The following is a 22,761-nucleotide window of genomic DNA, read 5'->3' as shown; positions in this document are numbered from 1 at the left end:
ATATCAGGTTGGTAACTACTACTGGCCGGTGGAAATATAATTAATTCTGTTTTGAAAATATTAAGTTTGAGGTGGCGAGATGTCATCCAAGATGAAATGGCAGAAAGTCATTCAGTGAGACGACCCAATACAGATGGGGACAAATCTGGGGAGGATAGGTAGATTTGAGTATCATCCGCATATAGATGGCATTGAAATCCGAAAGAGTTGATTAGTTTGCCAAGAGAAGTGGTATAGATAGAGAAAAGCAGAGGACCTAAGACTGAGCCTTGCGGTACTCCGACTGAGAGAGGTAGCGAAGAAGAGGTGGAATCAGAGAAACGAACACTAAAGGAGCGATTAGATAGGTAGGATGAGAATCAAGAAAGGGCTGTGTCCTGAATACCTAGGGATTGTAGTGTTTGTATGAGAAGAGATTGGTCAACAGCAGTTACAGACAAATTTGACCAGCAAATCCAGATCAAAGGATACATTAACTGCAGGACCGAGAATGTAATCTACTGCATTACATGTCCATGTAACCTATAATATGTAAGCATGACCTCACGTATGCACAAAGTAAGAGCATTAGAACATATAGGCAACATACACAATGCCAGATCAGATATGTCTAATTTTAAGACATTAACTACAGTGGCAAAATACTTCCTTTAAGTCCATAATAGTAGAACGCAAGATCTACACATTTTTGATCTGGAACAGGTAAAAACAGGCCTTAGAGGAGGTGATATAATGACAGCCTTGCAGAAAAAGAATCGGAATGGATCTTCAAACTGGATACATAAATACCTAGAGGTCTGAACGAGAATATTAATTACAACATCTTTCTCAAGTAATAATTTCTTTATAATGAGTGTGTAAAGAGCTTATTCAGGTTCCTCAACAACAACTTCATCCTACTAGTGTTAGGTTTATTTTTTTATGGATTACAGGTCTCGGTTCCAATTCCATTCCCAAAATACATACATTTGGTTAGATTCAGCTCGATCTTCCTTTTTTGTTTTCCTTATTTCTCCAACTCTACTTGTTTTCTCCTTTTCGTTTCCCCTTTTGCTCCCCCTCCCCACCTTCTTCCCACACATTTTGTGTACACAGGAGTGTAATCACTCTTCATGTAATAGATTTTTTTTACATGATCCTATTGCAGTAATCACCTATTGTATATATTTTTTGCATTTCACGCATTACCCCAATAATTTTATAACCTTCCTCTCCTTCCCCTTTCCTTCACCCTTTTCTAACATTTAACAACATATCATATTTGTATCAACACATCAATATAGTCTGTTCACTATAAACTTCAGAGACTTTTAGACCCCCTAACTCATATTTTCTTTCAACATTTTCACTACATTTTCTTTCACAACTTTGACTCTATTCATTCCATGTTTCATTTCATTCTCTAAATAATATTCTACCATCTCCCAGCTCACCTTCACTTGCTATTTCCATTCACTCCATACCCATAAATAGCAGCACACACTGGTTTAAACATCCCATTCACCCTCCTTTTCTTAAACACATACAAGTATCACACAATCAATCATTTTTACTTTATGCTTACCTTCATATTCACGTGATACAAATAGTGTACACTGACATTCCCAAGAGGGAAAAGAATATCATATATATATATATATATATATATATATATATATATCTCAATTAATTTAATTAACTACTAATACATTTATCAATTCTTACCACTAAGCTGTGCAGCTCTGTTTTTTAAACATGTTTTAGATATACAATCATATGTATATTCATGATATCCTCATATTAATCACTTATCAATGTCTGTATGATTCATCATATACCTGATGAAACGTGTAATAGACCATCTAAAAGGAGTTATAGATATTTAAGATCTCAACACACCAGTTTCCAAAGCAATCCATGTCAAAACCTGGAGAAGAGTGTTACTGGAGCAAAAACATATCTTATGATAAGAACTTACCGTTGATAATGGTATTTCTTTTATGTCCACAGGATAACATTGGGATATGAGGATGAGACAGCGATTTGCACCAAAACGGTCAAAGCTTTTCATCCTCCCAGCATGCAATGGGCCCGTCTATATATCCCTGCTTCCTGGCTAAGGCAAATCAGTTGTTTTTCCAAAGCTCAAAGGCAGGAGCATCATAGAGAGCCCTAATCAGGCGAGAAGAACACACATGCACACCCTTCCGTACAAGAAGGAAGAGGTTAATGAGTAAAAGGATAATCAAATCAGGTGCGCCAGGGTGGTGGGATCCCTGTGGACTTAGGAGAAATACAGTTGTAAATGGTAAGTTCTTACCATAACGTATATTTCTCCTGCAGGGTCCACAGGTTATCCACAGGATAACATTGGGATGTCCCAAAGCAATTTATGGGTGGACACGCTCCTGATTGGACAGGAGAATCCTTTGCCCGAATTCAGCGTCCCGAGAGGCAAAGGTATCAACGGCATAATGTCTAATGAATGTGTTAATGGTAGACCATGTGGCTGCCTTCCATATCTGTTCTGCTGAAGAACCACATTGTGCTGCCCATGATGGCCCTACCTTACGAGTAGAGTGAGCAGAGACATTAGCCAGAAAAGGGAAATCAGCTTGAGAATATGCTTCTGAAATCATCATCCAAAGCCACCTCGCCAGTGTCTGCTTATCAGCAGGCCATCCTCTCTTGTGAAATCCGTAGAGAACAAAGAGAGAATCTGTATTACTGATAGCACTTGTACATCCAACAATGCATCTCCCGCAGAAAGGTGCGGGCCTTGGAAAATCGGAACTACAATTTCTTCGTCAAGGTGGAATTTAGACACCACCTTAGGAAGATACGCAGATTTAGTTCTGAGAAGTGCTCTATCTGGATAAAAAAATCAGAAATGGAGGGCGACATAATGCTATGGCCAGAAGAAAGAGAACTTTAGTTTTTTCTCTTTTTAGTGGTTCAAATGGGGTAAATCGAAGGTTCTTTAGGACTAAACTTAAGTCCCAAGGCACTGTAGAAGGAATAAAAGCAGGTGGAATGCGCAGCACTCACTGGAAAAAATTGCGCACATGCTGTAGGTTGGCAATTTTCTTTTGGAACCATACAGTCAATGCTGGCACTTGCACTGTCAAGAAAGCCACCCTTAAACCTCTATCCATGCTTGCCTGAAGGAATGCTAAGACCCTGGAAACTCTGAAAGACCTAGGGTCAAATTTCCATTCACTGCACCAATGAATATAGGCTTGCCAGTGATAAATGTGAGCTGAGGAAAGGTTTCCTTGCTCGGAGCACTGTTTGAATTACCTGTTGTGAGATTCCTCTTGACAACAGTCGATCCAGGGGTTTATGATAACAAGGACCTTGAGTCAGTAGATCTGGACGTTGAGGCAGTAGGAATGGAGCATCCATCGACATCCTCTGCAGATCTGTATACCAATGTCTCTGGGCCAAGCCGGAGCTATTAGTATCATGGCACACCTTCCTTGTTTTACCTTTTGCACCACCCTGGGTAATAAGGTGTCTGGTGGAAACACATAAGCCAGATGAAAGTCCCAGCTCACTGACAGGGCATCCACAAAGATCGCTCTGGGATCCTTTGTTCTTGACCCATATGCGAGAACTTTGTTGTTCTGATGGGACGCCATGAGATCTGTCTCCGGCAACCCCCACCTGTCGACTAGGGTCTGGAAGACCTCCGGGTGAAGAGACCATTTGTTTGCATGAACGGCGTGTCAACTGAGAAAATCCGCTTCCCAGTTTAGGACTCCCGGAACAAACACTACGGACAAGGCTGGATGATGAATTTCTGCCCACTCGAACGTGTGACTTACCTCCTTCACAGCTTTTCGGCTGCGACTTCCTACCTGATGGTTGAGGTACTTTACTGCCGTTGCATTGTCCGAGTGGATCTGAACTGGTTTCCCCTGAAGGATGTCCTTTGCCTGAATCAGTGCCATGTATATGGCCTAGAGTTCCAATATATTTATTGGCAGGCAACATTCTTCCTTGGTCCACTGCTCCTAGAAACAAAACCTTCCTGAAACCGCTCCCCAGCCCTGAAGGCTGGCATCCGTTGTCAGAATTTCCCAATCTGAAATCCAAAAGGGTCGCCCTTTGTCCAGATGGGATGTCAATAGCCACAAGGCTAATGACCTCCTTACTTCCAGAGTAAGGACCATAGTCTGCGTTTTTATTGTCTGATGAAAACCATTCTACTTGGTAAAGATCAGATGTTGCAGAGGCCTCGAATGGAACCGAGCATACTCTACAATGTCGAATGTTGACACCATCAATCCCATCACATGCATTGCCACGTGATTGGAAACCCTTCGACTGTGTAGCAGCTCCTGAATCCTCGACTGAACTTTGGATATTTTGTTCAGAGGTAAAATTACTCTCCGAAGGCTGGAATCCAATACAGCCCCCAAGTGAATCATCCGTTGTGACTGACCCAGAGATGATTTTTCCCAATTTATGAGCCAACCGTGCTTCTGCAGACAAACCATTGTCTGTTGCAGATGACCGAAGCAATTACAGAGACTGTGCTAGGATTAAAAGATTGTCAATGTATGGAAAATTCCTTAACCCCTGCTAGCGGAGATAAACCGACATTACCACCATAATTTTGGTAAATACTCTGGGTGCTGTGGCCAATCCGAATGGCAGGGCCTGGAACTGAATTTGTTGTTGGAGGATAGCGAACCTGAGATAGCACTGATGGGACAGGACTACAGGGACATGTAGGTAAGCATCCTGGATATCCAGTTATACCATAAAATTCCCTGGCTCCATGGTCAAAATGATGGAACTTTACGATTGAATTTGTATGTGGAAGGGAACTTTACTTTCTTGTAATCTGCTTCTGACTTCAAACTACTGGTTAATTCTTTATGGTAAAGAAAATCTCCAGAAAAAGGTCAAGACTCCAAAACCTTTTTGGATTCTGAATCAGCTGTCCATGTACGTAGCCAAACTCCTCTGCGAGCGGCTACAGTTGAAGCTGATGCCTGAGAGGCAATTGTATCCATATCCAAAGCTGCTTCTTCCAAAAACATTGCAGCCTGTTTCATATGTGCAACATAAGATTTTTGCTCTCTAGATGCCATTGTGTGCACTTGAAATTTTTCGGGTTTTGTGTTTTGGTTTTGGGTTCGGTTCCGCGGCCGTGTTTTGGGTTCGACCGCGTTTTGGCAAAACCTCACCGAATTTTTTTTGTCGGATTCGGGTGTGTTTTGGATTCGGGTGTTTTTTTCAAAAAACACTAAAAAACAGCTTAAATCATAGAATTTGGGGGTCATTTTGATCCCAAAGTATTATTAACCTCAAAAACCATAATTTCCACTCATTTTCAGTCTATTCTGAATACCTCACACCTCACAATATTATTTTTAGTCCTAAAATTTGCACCGAGGTCGCTGGATGACTAAGCTAAGCGACCCTAGTGGCCGACACAAACTCCTGGCCCATCTAGGAGTGGCACTGCAGTGTCACGCAGGATGTCCCTTCCAAAAAACACACCCCAAACAGCACATGACGCAAAGAAGAAAAAAAGAGGCGCAATGAGGTAGCTGTGTGAGTAAGCTAAGCGACCCTAGTGGCCGACACAAACACCTGGCCCATCTAGGAGTGGCACTGCAGTGTCACGCAGGATGTCCCTTCCAAAAAACCCTCCCCAAACAGCACATGACGCAAAGAAAAAAAGAGGCGCAATGAGGTAGCTGTGTGAGTAAGATAAGCGACCCTAGTGGCCGACACAAACACCGGGCCCATCTAGGAGTGGCACTGCAGTGTCTCACGCAGGATGTCCCTTCCAAAAAACCCTCCCCAAACAGCACATGACGCAAAGAAAAAAAGAGGCGCAATGAGGTAGCTGTGTGAGTAAGCTAAGCGACCCTAGTGGCCGACACAAACACCGGGCCCATCTAGGAGTGGCACTGCAGTGTCACGCAGGATGGCCCTTCCAAAAAACACTCCCCAAACAGCACATGACGCAAAGAAGAAAAAAAGAGGCGCAATGAGGTAGCTGTGTGAGTAAGCTAAGCAACCCTAGTGGCCGACACAAACACCTGGCCCATCTAGGAGTGGCACTGCAGTGTCACGCAGGATGTCCCTTCCAAAAAACCCTCCCCAAACAGCACATGACGCAAAGAAAAAAAGAGGCGCAATGAGGTAGCTGTGTGAGTAAGATAAGCGACCCTAGTGGCCGACACAAACACCTGGCCCATCTAGGAGTGGCACTGCAGTGTCACGCAGGATGTCCCTTCCAAAAAACCCTCCCCAAACAGCACATGACGCAAAGAAAAAAAGAGGCGCAATGAGGTAGCTGTGTGAGTAAGCTAAGCGACCCTAGTGGCCGACACAAACACCGGGCCCATCTAGGAGTGGCACTGCAGTGTCACGCAGGATGGCCCTTCCAAAAAACACTCCCCAAACAGCACATGACGCAAAGAAGAAAAAAAGAGGCGCAATGAGGTAGCTGTGTGAGTAAGCTAAGCGACCCTAGTGGCCGACACAAACACCTGGCCCATCTAGGAGTGGCACTGCAGTGTCACGCAGGATGTCCCTTCCAAAAAACCCTCCCCAAACAGCACATGACGCAAAGAAAAAAAGAGGCGCAATGAGGTAGCTGTGTGAGTAAGATAAGCGACCCTAGTGGCCGACACAAACACCTGGCCCATCTAGGAGTGGCACTGCAGTGTCACGCAGGATGTCCCTTCCAAAAAACCCTCCCCAAACAGCACATGACGCAAAGAAAAAAAGAGGCGCAATGAGGTAGCTGTGTGAGTAAGCTAAGCGACCCTAGTGGCCGACACAAACACCGGGCCCATCTAGGAGTGGCACTGCAGTGTCACGCAGGATGTCCCTTCCAAAAAACCATCCCCAAACAGCACATGACGCAAAGAAAAAAGAGGCGCAATGAGGTAGCTGTGTGACTAAGCTTAGCGACCCTAGTGGCCGACACAAACACCGGGCCCATCTAGGAGTGTCACTGCAGTGTCACGCATGATGGCCCTTCCAAAAAACACTCCCCAAACAGCACATGACGCAAAGAAGAAAAAAAGAGGCGCAATGAGGTAGCTGTGTGAGTAAGATAAGCGACCCTAGTGGCCGACACAAACACCGGGCCCATCTAGGAGTGGCACTGCAGTGTCACGCAGGATGTCCCTTCCAAAAAAACCTCCCCAAACAGCACATGACGCAAATAAAAAAAAGAGGCGCAATGAGGTAGCTGTGTGACTAAGCTTAGCGACCCTAGTGGCCGACACAAACACCGGGCCCATCTAGGAGTGGCACTGCAGTGTGTCACGCAGGATGTCCCTTCCAAAAAACGCTCCCCAAACAGCACATGACGCAAAGAAAAAAAGAGGCGCAATGAGGTAGCTGTGTGACTAAGCTTAGCGACCCTAGTGGCCGACACAAACACCGGGCCCATCTAGGAGTGACACTGCAGTGTCTCACGCAGGATGTCCCTTCCAAAAAAACCCTCCCCAAACAGCACATGACGCAAAGAAAAAAAGAGGCGCAATGAGGTAGCTGTGTGACTAAGCTTAGCGACCCTAGTGGCCGACACAAACACCGGGCCCATCTAGGAGTGGCACTGCAGTGTCACGCAGGATGGCCCTTCCAAAAAACACTCCCCAAACAGCACATGACGCAAATAAAAATGAAAGAAAAAAGAGGTGCAAGATGGAATTGTCCTTGGGCCCTCCCACCCATCCTTATGTTGTATAAACAGGACATGCACACTTTAACCAACCCATCATTTCAGTGACAGGGTCTGCCACACGACTGTGACTGAAATGACGGGTTGGTTTGGAACCCCACCTAAAAAGAAGCAATTAATCTCTCCTTGCACAAACTGGCTCTACAGAGGCAAGATGTCCACCTCATCATCATCCTCCGATATATCACCGTGTACATCCCCCTCCTCACAGATTATCAATTCGTCCCCGCTGGAATCCACCATCTCAGCTCCCTGTGTACTTTGTGGAGGCAATTGCTGCTGGTCAATGTCTCCGCGGAGGAATTGATTATAATTCATTTTAATGAACATCATCTTCTCCACATTTTCTGGATGTAACCTCGTACGCCGATTGCTGACAAGGTGAGCGGCGGCACTAAACACTCTTTCGGAGTACACACTTGTGGGAGGGCAACTTAGGTAGAATAAAGCCAGTTTGTGCAAGGGCCTCCAAATTGCCTCTTTTTCCTGCCAGTATAAGTACGGACTGTGTGATGTGCCTACTTGGATGCGGTCACTCATATAATCCTCCACCATTCTTTCAATGGTGAGAGAATCATATGCAGTGACAGTAGACAACATGTCCGTAATCGTTGTCAGGTCCTTCAGTCCGGACCAGATGTCAGCATCAGCAGTCGCTCCAGACTGCCCTGCATCACCGCCAGCGGGTGGGCTCGGAATTCTGAGCCTTTTCCTCGCACCCCCAGTTGCGGGAGAATGTGAAGGAGGAGATGTTGACAGGTCGCGTTCCGCTTGACTTGACAATTTTCTCACCAGCAGGTCTTTGAACCCCAGCAGACTTGTGTCTGCCGGAAAGAGAGATCCAAGGTAGGCTTTAAATCTAGGATCGAGCATGGTGGCCAAAATGTAGTGCTCTGATTTCAACAGATTGACCACCCGTGAATCCTTGTTAAGCGAATTAAGGGCTCCATCCACAAGTCCCACATGCCTAGCGGAATCGCTCTGTGTTAGCTCCTCCTTCAATGTCTCCAGCTTCTTCTGCAAAAGCCTGATGAGGGGAATGACCTGACTCAGGCTGGCAGTGTCTGAACTGACTTCACGTGTGGCAAGTTCAAAGGGCATCAGAACCTTGCACAACGTTAAAATCATTCTCCACTGCGCTTGAGACCGGTGCATTCCACCTCCTATATCGTGCTGAATTGTATAGGCTTGAATGGCCTTTTGCTGCTCCTCCAACCTCTGAAGCATATAGAGGGTTGAATTCCACCTCGTTACCACTTCTTGCTTCAGATGATGGCAGGGCAGAGGTTCAGTTGTTTTTGGTGGTGCTCCAGTCTTCTGTACGTGGTGCCTGTACGCCGAAAGTGTCCCGCAATTCTTCTGGCCACCGACAGCATCTCTTGCACGCCCCTGTCGTTTTTTAAAAAATTCTGCACCACCAAATTCAAGGTATGTGCAAAACATGGGACGTGCTGGAATTTGCCCATATTTAATGCACACACAATATTGCTGGCGTTGTCCGATGCCACAAATCCACAGGAGAGTCCAATTGGGGTAAGCCATTCCGCGATGATCTTCCTCAGTTGCCGTAAGAGGTTTTCAGCTGTGTGCGTATTCTGGAAAGCGGTGATACAAAGCGTAGCCTGCCTAGGAAAGAGTTGGCGTTTGCGAGATGCTGCTACTGGTGCCGCCGCTGCTGTTCTTGCGGCGGGAGTCCATACATCTACCCAGTGGGCTGTCACAGTCATATAGTCCTGACCCTGCCCTGCTCCACTTGTCCACATGTCCGTGGTTAAGTGGACATTGGGTACAACTGCATTTTTTAGGACACTGGTGAGTCTTTTTCTGACGTCCGTGTACATTCTCGGTATCGCCTGCCTAGAGAAGTGGAACCTAGATGGTATTTGGTAACGGGGGCACACTGCCTCAATAAATTGTCTAGTTCCCTGTGAACTAACGGCGGATACCGGACGCACGTCTAACACCAACATAGTTGTCAAGGCCTCAGTTATCCGCTTTGCAGCAGGATGACTGCTGTGATATTTCATCTTCCTCGCAAAGGACTGTTGGACAGTCAATTGCTTACTGGAAGTAGTACAAGTGGTCTTCCGACTTCCCCTCTGGGATGACGATCGACTCCCAGCAGCAACAACAGCAGCGCCAGCAGCAGTAGGCATTACACTCAAGGATGCATCGGAGGAATCCCAGGCAGGAGAGGACTCGTCAGAATTGCCAGTGACATGGCCTGCAGGACTATTGGCATTCCTGGGTAAGGAGGAAATTGACACTGAGGGAGTTGGTGGGGTGGTTTGCGTGAGCTTGGTTACAAGAGGAAGGGATTTACTGGTCAGTGGACTGCTTCCACTGTCACCCAAAGTTTTTGAACTTGTCACTGACTTATTATGAATGCGCTGCAGGTGACGTATAAGGGAGGATGTTCCGAGGTGGTTAACATCCTTACCCCTACTTATTACAGCTTGACAAAGGCAACACACGGCTTGACACCTGTTGTCCGCATTTCTGTTGAAATACTTCCACACCGAAGAGCTGATTTTTTTGGTATTTTCACCAGGCATGTCAATGGCCATATTCCTCCCACGGACAACAGGTGTCTCCCCGGGTGCCTGACTTAAACAAACCACCTCACCATCAGAATCCTCCTGGTCAATTTCCTCCCCAGCGCCAGCAACACCCATATCCTCCTCATCCTGGTGTACTTCAACACTGACATCTTCAATCTGACTATCAGGAACTGGACTGCGGGTGCTCCTTCCAGCACTTGCAGGGGGCGTGCAAATGGTGGAAGGCGCATGCTCTTCACGTCCAGTGTTGGGAAGGTCAGGCATCGCAACCGACACAATTGGACTCTCCTTGTGGATTTGGGATTTCGAAGAACGCACAGTTCTTTGCGGTGCTTTTGCCAGCTTGAGTCTTTTCATTTTTCTAGCGAGAGGCTGAGTGCTTCCATCCTCATGTGAAGCTGAACCACTAGCCATGAACATAGGCCAGGGCCTCAGCCGTTCCTTGCCACTCCGTGTGGTAAATGGCATATTGGCAAGTTTACGCTTCTCCGACAATTTTATTTTAGGTTTTGGAGTCCTTTTTTTACTAATATTTGGTGTTTTGGATTTTACATGCTCTGTACTATGACATTGGGCATCGGCCTTGGCAGACGACGTTGCTGGCATTTCATCGTCTCGGCCATGACTAGTGGCAGCAGCTTCAGCACGAGGTGGAAGTGGATCTTGATCTTTCCCTAATTTTGGAACCTCAACATTTTTGTTCTCCATATTTTAATAGGGACAACTAAAAGGCACCTCAGGTAAACAATGGAGATGGATGGATACTAGTATACTTATGGATGGACTGCCGAGTGCCGACACAGAGGTAGCTACAGCCGTGGACTACCGTACTGTGTCTGCTGCTAATATAGACTGGATGATAATGAGATGAAATCAATATATATGTATATATAATATCACTAGTACTGCAGCCGGACAGGTATATATTATATATTTATTATGTAATGACTGATGACGGACCTGCTGGACACTGTCAGCTCAGCAGCACCGCAGACTGCTACAGTAAGCTACTATAGTAGTATGTATAAAGAAGAAAGAAAAAAACAACAACCATGGGTAGGTGGTATACAATTATGGATGGACTGCCGAGTGCCGACACAGAGGTAGCTACAGCCGTGGGACTACCGTACTGTGTCTGCTGCTAATATAGACTGGATGATAATGAGATGAAATCAATATATATGTATATATAATATCACTAGTACTGCAGCCGGACAGGTATATATTATACATTTATTATGTAATGACTGATGACGGACCTGCTGGACACTGTCAGCTCAGCAGCACCGCAGACTGCTACAGTAAGCTACTATAGTAGTATGTATAAAGAAGAAAGAAAAAGAAAAAAAAACACGGGTAGGTGCTAGGTGGTATACAATATTATATATATATTATATACAATTATATATATATATATATATATATATAATATATATTAAACTCATAAACTGGTGGTGATTTATTAAACTGGTGGTCAGGTCACTGGTCACACTATCAGCAACTTGCAAGTAGTACTCCTGAGTCCTAAGCAGACAATCACAATATATATTATACTGGTGGTCAGTGTGGTCACAAACAATGGCAGTGTGGCTGGCACTCTGGCAGCAAAAGTGTGCACTGTACGTTATATGTACTCCTGAGTCCTGCTCTCAGACTCTAACTGCTCCCCACTGTCAGTGTCTCCCCCACAAGTCAGATAATACAGTCACACTATCTCTCTCTATCACTTCAGCAAGTACTAGTAGTAGTAGTACTCCTCCTAATGCTCCCCAAATTACTACTGTGTCTCTCTCTGTCTCACTCTCTTCTCGAATCTCTATAAACGGAGAGGACGCCAGACACGTCCTCTCCCTATGAATCTCAATGCACGTGTGAAAAATGGCGGCGACGCGCGGCTCCTTATATAGAATCCGAGTCTCGCGATAGAATCCGAGCCTCGCGAGAATCCGACAGCGTGATGATGACGTTCGGGCGCGCTCGGGTTAACCGAGCAAGGTGGGAAGATCCGAGTCGCTCGGACCCGTGTAAAAAAACATGAAGTTCGGGCGGGTTCGGATTCCGAGGAACCGAACCCGCTCATCTCTAATTGAAAGTTCCCCTTCCAATGCATCAGCCCAGGCAGCCACTGCTTTTGCCATCCAGGCTGAAGCCATGGCTGATCTTAAGATTGCCCCAGACAGGAAAAAAATAGTTTTAGAAAACCATCTACTCTCCTATCCATGACATCATTTAATGATGTTGAAGGCAGAGGTAATGTAGATTTTCGCACTAATCGAATAACATGCATATCTACTTTGGGGGCCACCGCCCTCTTTAAACAGTCCCCAGCCGGAAGAGGATTATTGGAATGCCATTTCCTAGGAATTCTAAATTTCTTACTGGGCGCAGCCCAAGCCTCTTCCATAACTTCCGACAGCTGATATGACCCAGGAAACTCAGGCCCTCATTCCGAGTTGTTCGCTTGCTAGCTGCCCTCTGGGAGTATATTTTAGCTTAGCAGAATAGCAGAATTGCTATTAAATAATTCCTTGTAGTTTCTGAGTAGCTCCAGACCTACTCCTAGATTGCGATCAGCTCAGTCCGTTTAGTTCCTGGTTTGATGTCACAAACACGCCCTGCGTTCGGCCAGCCACTCCCCCGTTTCTCCAGACATTCCCGCGTTTTTTAGCACACTCCCGGAAAACAGTCAGTTACCACCCAGAAACGCCCCTTTCCTGTCAATCATTCACCAACCACCAGTGCGACTTAAAATCGTCGTTCGAACACCAGCAAATCTACTAAGTTTTGTGTAAAATAACTTAGCGCATGCGCTCTGCGTACCATGCGCATGAGCAGTTAGCAACAAATCGCAGCATAACGAAAATCGGCAATGAGCGAACAACTCGGAATGACCACCTCAGTCTTAACTGTTTTGCAACATTTAAATACAGGTGCCTTGTATTTTAACACAGGCTCTACTGATTCTTCTAAGGATAGAATGGCTTTCATTGCCTTATTTAACGCAGATATGTCCACTGAGCAGAGACCACCTTCCTCATCTTCGCATACAGAACCAGAGAGTAATGAGTCTTCATCCTCCGACGAATCCTCATCTGAAACATGTGTAGACTGTGAAGAAATTGTTTAATGTCTATTTGATTTATTTATCACTGGCCTTTCAGCCTGTTTCTGTTCAGAGGCTGCTACTTCCCCTGCTGGAAGTGATAAACCGCAGGTGGAATGCTGCATGTAAAAGTTAATAGTGTAACCTATTCCTGGTACAGAAGTTGAAATTATCCGCTCAGCTATAATGGATAATGTCTGTGCAAACATAGCTCATAGGGGATCAACTTGCACCTGTGTCTGCCTTGTATTTTTCAAGAGATCTTGGTGAAAGCTAAATCAATTTGCACACAACCCATCCTGAACCAGATCCTGAGAGGTTAACCCAGCTTTGCTGAGTGTTGGTGCTGCTGTAGTGTTTTTTTTCCTCACCCTTGCCACTCTTAGACATGATAAATAACCAGACACTTGCACAGTGTACTACACAATTTGTGACTAATCACGAAGTTTTGTTTAAGTGACATACAATCCGACCCTACCCTGCTTTGCACCAGCATTGAGGATCGGAATAGACAGAAAAAACTGACAGAATTATAGTGAAGTCAGCAATCACACTAGCAATTAGTCACAGGTTATACATTAGTAAAATAAGCAATATGAGCACATAATCAACTACAAATACATTTCAAGTATGTAGGAGAAAGATTACTGCATTACCTTATATGAGATTTAACCGTATTCAGACGCATAGCGAAAGAAAACCACAGAAATAATTATCAGACTCATATGCATTAGGCACTTATCCAACTATTCGTACTCAAAAGGTAGATATAGACTTAGTGCTGTATTACCCGTGTTCAGTAGAGTGGGATACAGGGAGAGCTCACCTTGTTTCCAGGACCGTTCAATACGTTTGCGAACGCTGAGTGGATCCAGACGCTAATAGTATACACAACCGCTCCATGAACCTATAGTGAACACAGATACCCAAGTGAACACTGACGTACACCAGTCACACAGCCGCCTGTGCTGCAACTGGGTCCCCCTTGCACACAGCATCTCAGATGGAAGTGGGAAAACATTTCATAGCAGGAGACTTAGAGGAAACTGGTCATGAATCGGTGGTGGTGTTAGGGGGGAAGACCAGGGGAGCGTCTGACTCCCCACTGCTGACATCAACCCTAGGGATCGCGGCCTCATACTACCCCTGGAGTCAATTATCCCTAAGGCCTAGTGCTGGCGCACTCTAGGTGGCAGTTGTGTCAGCGACTGTTTGGTAGTCTCCTCCCAAAACAGTGCGGCTGTGTCCGCGATCCCCCTCTAAGCGGAACTGATGCCTTACCTTCTCCCCATGCTCTGGCCACAGCCTGGTAATGTCTGCTGGACCTGCTAGTATATCCAACACATACGCCCGCCGAAACAGCACTGTACTCGTGGGTAAGCATTGTCGCGACCCGGCGGAGAGTTGTTGGAGCAACTCTTTCTAAGATACGTACAAGACGCTTTTAAGAAAGATCACTCAAGAAAAATAGTAAGACTATAAAAATAAAATAAGAAAGCTTATGCCTGCTAAAACAACAGCAGCTCTTGGACCATGGTCCGGCTCCTGCCGCACCAAACAAAAAACGGATTTGCCAGAGTCAGGAGGCGGAGATATATGGACGGGCCTGTTGCATGCTGGGAGGCCGAAAAGCTTTGACCGTTTGGTGCAAATCCGCTGTCGCGTCATCATATCCCAATGTTATCCTGTGGACCCTGCAGGAGAAATATGTCAATCAAAATGTCATGTAGATGATTGGCTGCCCTAATCTTCTTCTATTCTACACTGGAGCTTATGGAGTGAGGCTCCCGTGAACAAGCCCAGCAGTGAAACGTACATCGGAATCGGTGTCACTACTTGATGTCACTGCGGTCACACCACAGAGGCCGGAGATGGAGAACGAGGAGATGCTGGGGAGATGCCAGGGGTGCGATCAGTGCAGCCTGTATCTTATGCGGCTGCACACAAGTGAGTAGTTCTACCGCTATCCAGGATCGGTAACATACACCTTCACACCCACATAGCTTTACTCCGAACCTGCTCTATATCATACCTCTACTTCGCCTCCCTCCTTTTATGTGTCCTAGCTGGGAACTGATGGGCAGCAACAGACAAAGCTGCATGTTATTTATGTCTGCACATTAAGAGTTTATTATGTATGCGTACGCAGATTAACTGTGACTCTGAGACCATGCTTTTTTTTCCTGGTCCTAGCCGACACATTTATATCAGGATGCGCACACCTCTTGATCAATTGATTCATTTACTATGTGACAATATGATATTTTAAACATTTTTTGATATTTGTGTACTTTAACAGTGGTTTCCACTGCTATCCACGGCTATTCTGTTGGACACACATATCACTGGAACATTTATTCCTTAGATTCTATTGTTAATATACAGATGGGTCCTCCGTTATATTGACTGTTTCTGTGCCTATACGGAGGTTTAGTTACGCCTAGGCGTTAGCTTAGGTTGCTGAGTTTAATCACGGACAGGCGTGTTGAGGCGCGGCTAGATACTCAGCATGCAATACACATCACCACCACCACTGGGTGGCTAATGCTCCACTAATCCAGTACTGTAGTTTGAATAGATGCGGATTGATTTACAGTACAAGCTCTGGTAAATGGTCAGTGACAACTGTAATGTTAATATACAGTACTGTACTGCATAGTGTACACACAAATGGTGACCAAAGGTCAGAAAGGACGGAGTAAAAAAAAAAAAATAGTTAATTCAGACACAAACGAACGTGTTAAAATACTTGTGTATGCAGACGCAACTAATGTGTGAACATTTGTGTATGCAGACGCAACTGATGTGTGAACACTTGTGTATGCAGACGCAACTGATGTGTGAACACTTGTGTATGCAGACGCAACTAATGTGTGAAAGGAATAATGTAGCTCATTGACTTTACAGTATGTACAGTGCATGAAATGAGCGTCCGAGTCCCCTAACGGCATAAACGAACACCAATGGGAAGGAATCGCTCTTTGCAGTACTTTTACACATGAACTTGTGAATCTTCCATGCAGTGTTGTGGGCTAGCGATGAAGGCTCCCGTCTGCCACGCTGAGAGTCACGGGTTTGATTCCCAAAGTGGCAATCTTTTTTTTTTGTGTGTTCCCGTGACATTCACTTTATTATTATTATTTTTTTCTGTGTAATCCATTGCAAAACATTCAAAGGAAGGGTGCTGTTAAAATAAACAGCGGTAATGAGCACATTTAGACATACCAGTAAATATAAATTAGTGTATTCTGATGCAACTAACTGTTCGAGCAACACAGTACTGTAGATCGTTGGCGTTACAGAATCTGTGTTGTGAGAATATGTGTTGTACGTTACAAGCTGTTTGTGCTAATTAGTACACTAATAGAACATACTGTACAGAGATACTAAGGACGGAGATTTGGCATCCAGGAACTTAGGGAGGAGCTTTTATCTCTCTCCATTGTAATCTTTCTAAGTATAGCACCTATGTGCTCATTACCGCTGTGTATTTTAGATAGCGAATGAGTCGCTCCTGCAGATTTACCCTGATTTGTGTGAAACCTGTGTGCACCTTCCTTTGAATGTTTTGCAATGGATTACACAGAAAAAAATAATAATAAAGTGAATGTCACGGGAACACACACACAAAAAAAAAAGATCGTCACTTTGGGAATCAAACCCGGGACTCTCAGCGTAGCAGACGGGAGCCTTCATCGCTAGCCCACAACACTGCATGGAAGATTCACAAGTTCATGTGTAAAAGTACTGCAAAGAGCGATTCCTTCCCACTGGTGTTCGTTTATGCTGTTGGGGGACACGGATGCTCATTTCGTGCACTGTACATACTGTAAAGTCAATGAGCTACATTAGTCCTTTCACACATTAGTTGCATCTGCATACACAAGTGTTTTAAAACATTCATTTGAGTCTGTATAAACTATACACACAGTGATTTGGCATCCAGGAACTTAGGGAGGAGCTTTTATCTCTCCCCATTATACTTAATACTACGGGATTTTGATGCTCACATATCCCTATCAATAGACCATACTGTATCTGTAAGTTGTACGTTTGCATCTGTATATGCTGTACTATTTGCATCTGTACTGTATATACTGTTAAAGACTGTATGACATACTGTAGCATAATGTAGCATAATGAGACGCAGCAGTAAAGTAGTTCTTACGCTGTAGTTCAGTATTGTATTTTAATGGAGACCACACGCATGCGCATTGGTGATTTTAAAAAGCGACATCTGGTGGATAATCTTAGGTATTACACTCAAAGGTAATGCCAAACGCTCTATGTGCCTCCCTTCGACTAGGCGCACCTCCTTGCGCCCAGTGACGCTGCATATGCCTGATCGCGACTAATGCCTCAGTCAGCCAAGATAACGGAGGACCCATCTGTAAGTGCAGATTCCTTGGTGAAACTTAAAAATTCATGTGGTATTTCCTGCAGAACATGTTATGCTTCTACACTTCCACTTGCAGCACATATTGTGGAGTGCAATATTTGAGAACTTATCTCTTATGTACAGTATATGTGAATATACAACCTCCTATCAAAACCAGAATTTATGAGATACTATGTTATATGTGATGTGCTTACACATAATTTCTGTAGCACATACTGTATAATTGTGTATATTTATGGAAATGTATTTATGTACAGTATAGTGGGATACCATATTGTTTTTTCATAACCATGACATTGGATTGACTCTATACAACAGTTGTACACTGTTTGCTCTTCGGGAGATTCTGCTCCCCCACATATTTGGTGTTAAGAATATTTTTAAAAGTTACACAGTAAATAACTGTTTGAGCTTAACTCTGTGATGCATTTTTCCAGTATCATGTAAGAACAGCAGAATATTGATTATTTGCTTTCAAACCAATCAGTACCCTATCACTCATCTGGCTGACAGCAGTACTGACCTGAGCTTTGCTCTTTTCAGTAAACAATTTGCAGTAACAACATAAAGAAGTGTCTTTTCTTCCTTCAGGCCTGGGGATATGACTGAACTACCAGAGTCTTAACTAATACCTTTGAACTACAGTGGTTACTCTGCATTCTTGTTTCCAACACTCTCTCATCTGGAATAGTCCTGGGACCAGCATAAATATGCTTTGGATCCAGGCATAGTACAGACAGCAGAAGTGGGTTCTTTCCTTTCTTCCATCATCCTGGTGTAACTGCCCACGCCCATACAATCCTAAATACGCCTGATCCTGTTAAATTTCGGAAGTCAAGCAGGATAGGCCTGGTTAGTACTTGGATGGGAAACCACCCAGAAATACTGGGTACTGTGGGCTGCTATTCACAATTTGATAAATACTTAATTCACTATATTTCTCATATCACAGATTAATCATCAAAATCCATAGCTCAATTTGGATAAATCACCCTGAATGATATTTTCACCTCTCACTATCTTGACCCTTATTAATTACCAAGTGAATCAAGAATTTAAAATTATGGACTAATTGTCATTATTTTAAGGAAATGGTGAATACGAGCGCCCAAGATTGTAAAAAAATATTTTGAAAAGGGAATACTTAGGTGGGTATGGCAGTAAGGTCGACCCAAATCACTTATCTAGTTAGAAGAACAATGGAGAGCAAAAGATTGGAAACCGCACCGGTATAGTAGGTGTATAAGTATGATGATAATTATCTGTAATGACTGATAATTAAATTTAAGGTTCAAATCCTCATTTTAGGAAGCAGATACATAAGGTAACGCACTCCTTATTTTTATGTATCAGAAAGCTGCCCATCAGTGGTGCTCCCCCGAGTCAGTTATTCTCAATGTAAACATAGAAAAAAAGAAAAAAAGAAGACTCTTGTTGGGAAGCACTCAAATACAGATAATGTTATATGACTGGATGTCAAATAGCTAACTAAAATGCAATACTTTAATAATTCTCATTAAAATTGATTATTGAGGAGTTCAATGAGCGCCAGTATTTGTTACTTAGTGACATTGCGAAAATATAGAAAGCAATATATAAATTGCAAGGTACAAATACCTGATATAGGCCGAAATGGGTATATCTGTGATTTTGTTGACAATCACACTCCAATTGTAGGACAACCTGTGATCAAAAAATTGCTCACTCAGTGTGTATATATATGACCATCATTTAAAAACTGCTGTATATCCCAAATGGGAAATTGATTCTAGCAGATGGTTGAATCATAGGTCATAACCGAGATGTAAGGCGATGCTCTATATTGGAGATAAATGGGTGGCAAATATTTGCAGTACCAGGGTGTTCCTAGGAGGTCTCCCATCCAAGTACTAACCCGGCCCTCCACTGCTTGGCTTCCAAGATCAGATGAGATTGGGCATCTCCAGCGGGGTATGACCGCAAACCTTATGCTCACCCTTATCACACTGTGTCCTGATTGGGCACAGATAAGAGCCAATATTGCTTATTATGTGAGCCACAGGTATCGAACAGCTGATTTGATATGGTAATAGGATATCAAAAAATATTTTTCTATCACAGATGATAACTTATAACAAGAAATTCAGGTACCCATCTAAATTTTCACGGTTTAAGCAGTCGCAGTACAAGCAGAAAAAAGTTTTTTTCTACTTGTACTGCGACTGCTTAAACCGTGGGAGGGAGCTTCCAGGGAGGGAGCGCACCAGAGTGTGGGTGTGAAGAACGGATATAATCCCCTCCATGTCCAATCAAATCACCTCCCACCTGGCCATGTGCATACGGCCCTCCATTGTGGTTTTTATTTCCCCTGGTGGCCTAGTGTGGTAGCCCCCCCCCCAGTGTACTCCAACACCTAGAGAGGACCTGTCACTTTTTCTGGTCCATGGCATTCAGCCAGTTTTCTCCTGCACTGGTCATTGTGTGGGCTGAGCAGCTGCCTGTGGCAACAGTGTTGAGACTGCCGTGCCGGGACTGAAGAACGGGCGGTAGGCTTGAGCGCTGCACGTAGCAGCTCTGCTGCACGCATCCAGTGTAAAAGAAAAAGGTTAAAAACGGAAAGTAATTGCAGATTAAGAAATTGTGCCCAGCACTCAGGGCACTAAAAAAAAAAGCCTAGTCTGTGCAAGGGGTGAATGAGTCTGGACTGCCCCAAAATTTTGCACTGCACAGATATAACATATGGTCTTTCTCCCTCAGCTATGGGGAACACTGGGGAAAGTACAAATAATTTAAACCTGCATGGTTCTGGAACACACAATTTACATTTGGGGCAAACGGAGCCCCGGTTTCATTACTGGCTGGAAGCAGCCTGTCTTGTATACCACACTGAACTGCAGGTGCTCATTCAGGAGTCTTCAGATCAGCAGCACACAGGAACGGTAACATCTCCCTCCCCAGGTCCTGGAAGCACTTCCGACACTCTAAAGATACATCAGCCACACTTACATCGTGTCCCCTAGCAGGATAAGAGACAGCTCTGATGGACGCCGCCTTCCCGGTCTTAGGAGGGTGGGATTAATTAGCTTACACTTTGCCGTGGCACAGTCAAACAGGCTGTGCCCAATATCTGTTGGAAATTAATCTATAGTCCCATATCATGTGCAATGTAGCACATTCATATGTATAAGTCAGGGTTGAAGCACATAAAATTTTCTGAGTTTGATTAGACATACGGTATATTAGAGGAAGTTATAAAGGGGACATCCACATACCCTTGAATTTAAATATATAGTTACCAAAGTGATTTTTGCAATATGTGTGGCACATATAGTATGAATAGAACACACATGTTTATATAGATGTGTAGATCTATGATGTGCTGAATCAGATTAGCCAAAGATCCACCCTGCCCCAGGTACAACCACAAAGGGAACCCTTATATGTTCACACATGAACAGATTGACATTTTTGAATATAGTTATGTTTTCTGAGTTTAGTGGTGAAAGATAACCGTGTACATATTTAGATCTGTTCTCTGTTTACCTGGGGGATATACTGTCAAACAATTGCATCTTCATAGTTTTCTCTTTGGAGTAAATGTGTCAGTATGTCGATTTTACTCATGTACAGTACAATGCCTCATTTGTGTCTCTTCTATTCATAACTCCTATTTAATGGACTTTCTTCAATAATCCAGTGGAGGTGCAAAATTCTTGGGCCGTTAAGCATGTCTCTGCCTAAAATTGAAAGAACATCCTACTTCTCATTTATTTCACTTTTCTGCTTTGTGCCCCTTTTTTCTGCCTATGAGGAGGATATAACAATTGTAATCTTTCTCAACTATCCTCTTCACATTATTTAACTGTTCTTTTTCATGAACTCTCATCAACGATTCCAAGAGAGGAATATGATACAACATTTCTTACAACCATACCACACTGAATTTGCCCAATCTCGGCTGATCTTGGAAGCGATAAAGTGTTGAGCCAGGTCAGTACCTTGTGGGAGACCACATGAGAATACGAGGTGCTGAATATTCCTAGAGTCTAACGCTGAACCCAGATTTACAATCTATATACAGTTATGGCCAAAAATTTTGAGAATGACACAAGTATTGGTTTTCAAAGTCTTCTGCTTCAGTGTTTTTAGACCTTTTTGTCAGATGTTACTATGGTATACTGAAGTAAAATTACAAGCATTGCATATGTGTCAAAGGCTTTGTTGACAATTACATTAAGTTTATGCAAAAAGTAAATATTTGCAGTGTTGACCCTTCTTTTTCAAAACCTCTGCAATTTGCCCTGGGATGCTGTCAATCAACTTCTGGGCCACATACAGACTGATGGTCCCCAAGTCTTGCCTAATCAATGCTTGGAGTTTGTCAGAATTTGTGGGTTTTTGCTTAGACACCCGCCTCGAGGATTGACCACAAGTTCAATATATAATGGCAAACTGCTCTAATCAAACTGGTAACATTTCTCAGGTGCTGCGGGAGGGGGTTACTTTAGACAAGAAAAAACAAAAGGGTTTTCCCCATGCACCCTAAGGGCTATCAGTAACAAGACCTGTACACTATATGGTAATAGAAATTTTAGAGATTTTGATTACATATATTTTGCAAAAATATGATAAAGCCTCCAGGCCACTTCAAGACGTTTCTATTACTGGAGGTTCCTAATATTAAGTATAAGTCCAGGGTGCAGACCCCACAAAGCTGGCTCAGGCCCAACCACCCCACGGCCGCACACCATTTAAATACTAAAGTGTTAATATGAAAGAAGCAGGAGTTGTGTGTTAAAAAATGAATAAAAAATAAGATTGTTAGTAAAATACGCCAAAGAGTAGTGTTAGTGGAAAAATAAAAATAAGAATTTACTTACCGATAATTCTATTTCTCGGAGTCCGTAGTGGATGCTGGGGTTCCTGAAAGGACCATGGGGAATAGCGGCTCCGCAGGAGACAGGGCACAAAAGTAAAGCTTTCCGATCAGGTGGTGTGCACTGGCTCCTCCCCCTATGAC

General features: G+C 43.9%; 1 protein-coding gene and 1 pseudogene across 2 annotated transcripts in view; both read right to left on the bottom strand.

Annotated features, from left to right (window-relative positions):
* The window catches only part of SCYL3 (SCY1 like pseudokinase 3), a 377,023-nt gene that overhangs the window by 43,195 nt on the left and 311,067 nt on the right, over window positions 1–22,761 (bottom strand). The gene's annotated exons all lie outside the window — the stretch shown is intronic.
* LOC134960064 (5S ribosomal RNA) lies at window positions 19,607–19,726 on the bottom strand (annotated as a pseudogene).

Source organism: Pseudophryne corroboree, chromosome 9, assembly GCF_028390025.1.
Source record: "Pseudophryne corroboree isolate aPseCor3 chromosome 9, aPseCor3.hap2, whole genome shotgun sequence".
Taxonomy (NCBI): domain Eukaryota; kingdom Metazoa; phylum Chordata; class Amphibia; order Anura; family Myobatrachidae; genus Pseudophryne; species Pseudophryne corroboree.
Note: the sequence above shows the minus strand (reverse complement) of the source record. Positions and strands in the feature narration are given on the sequence as shown.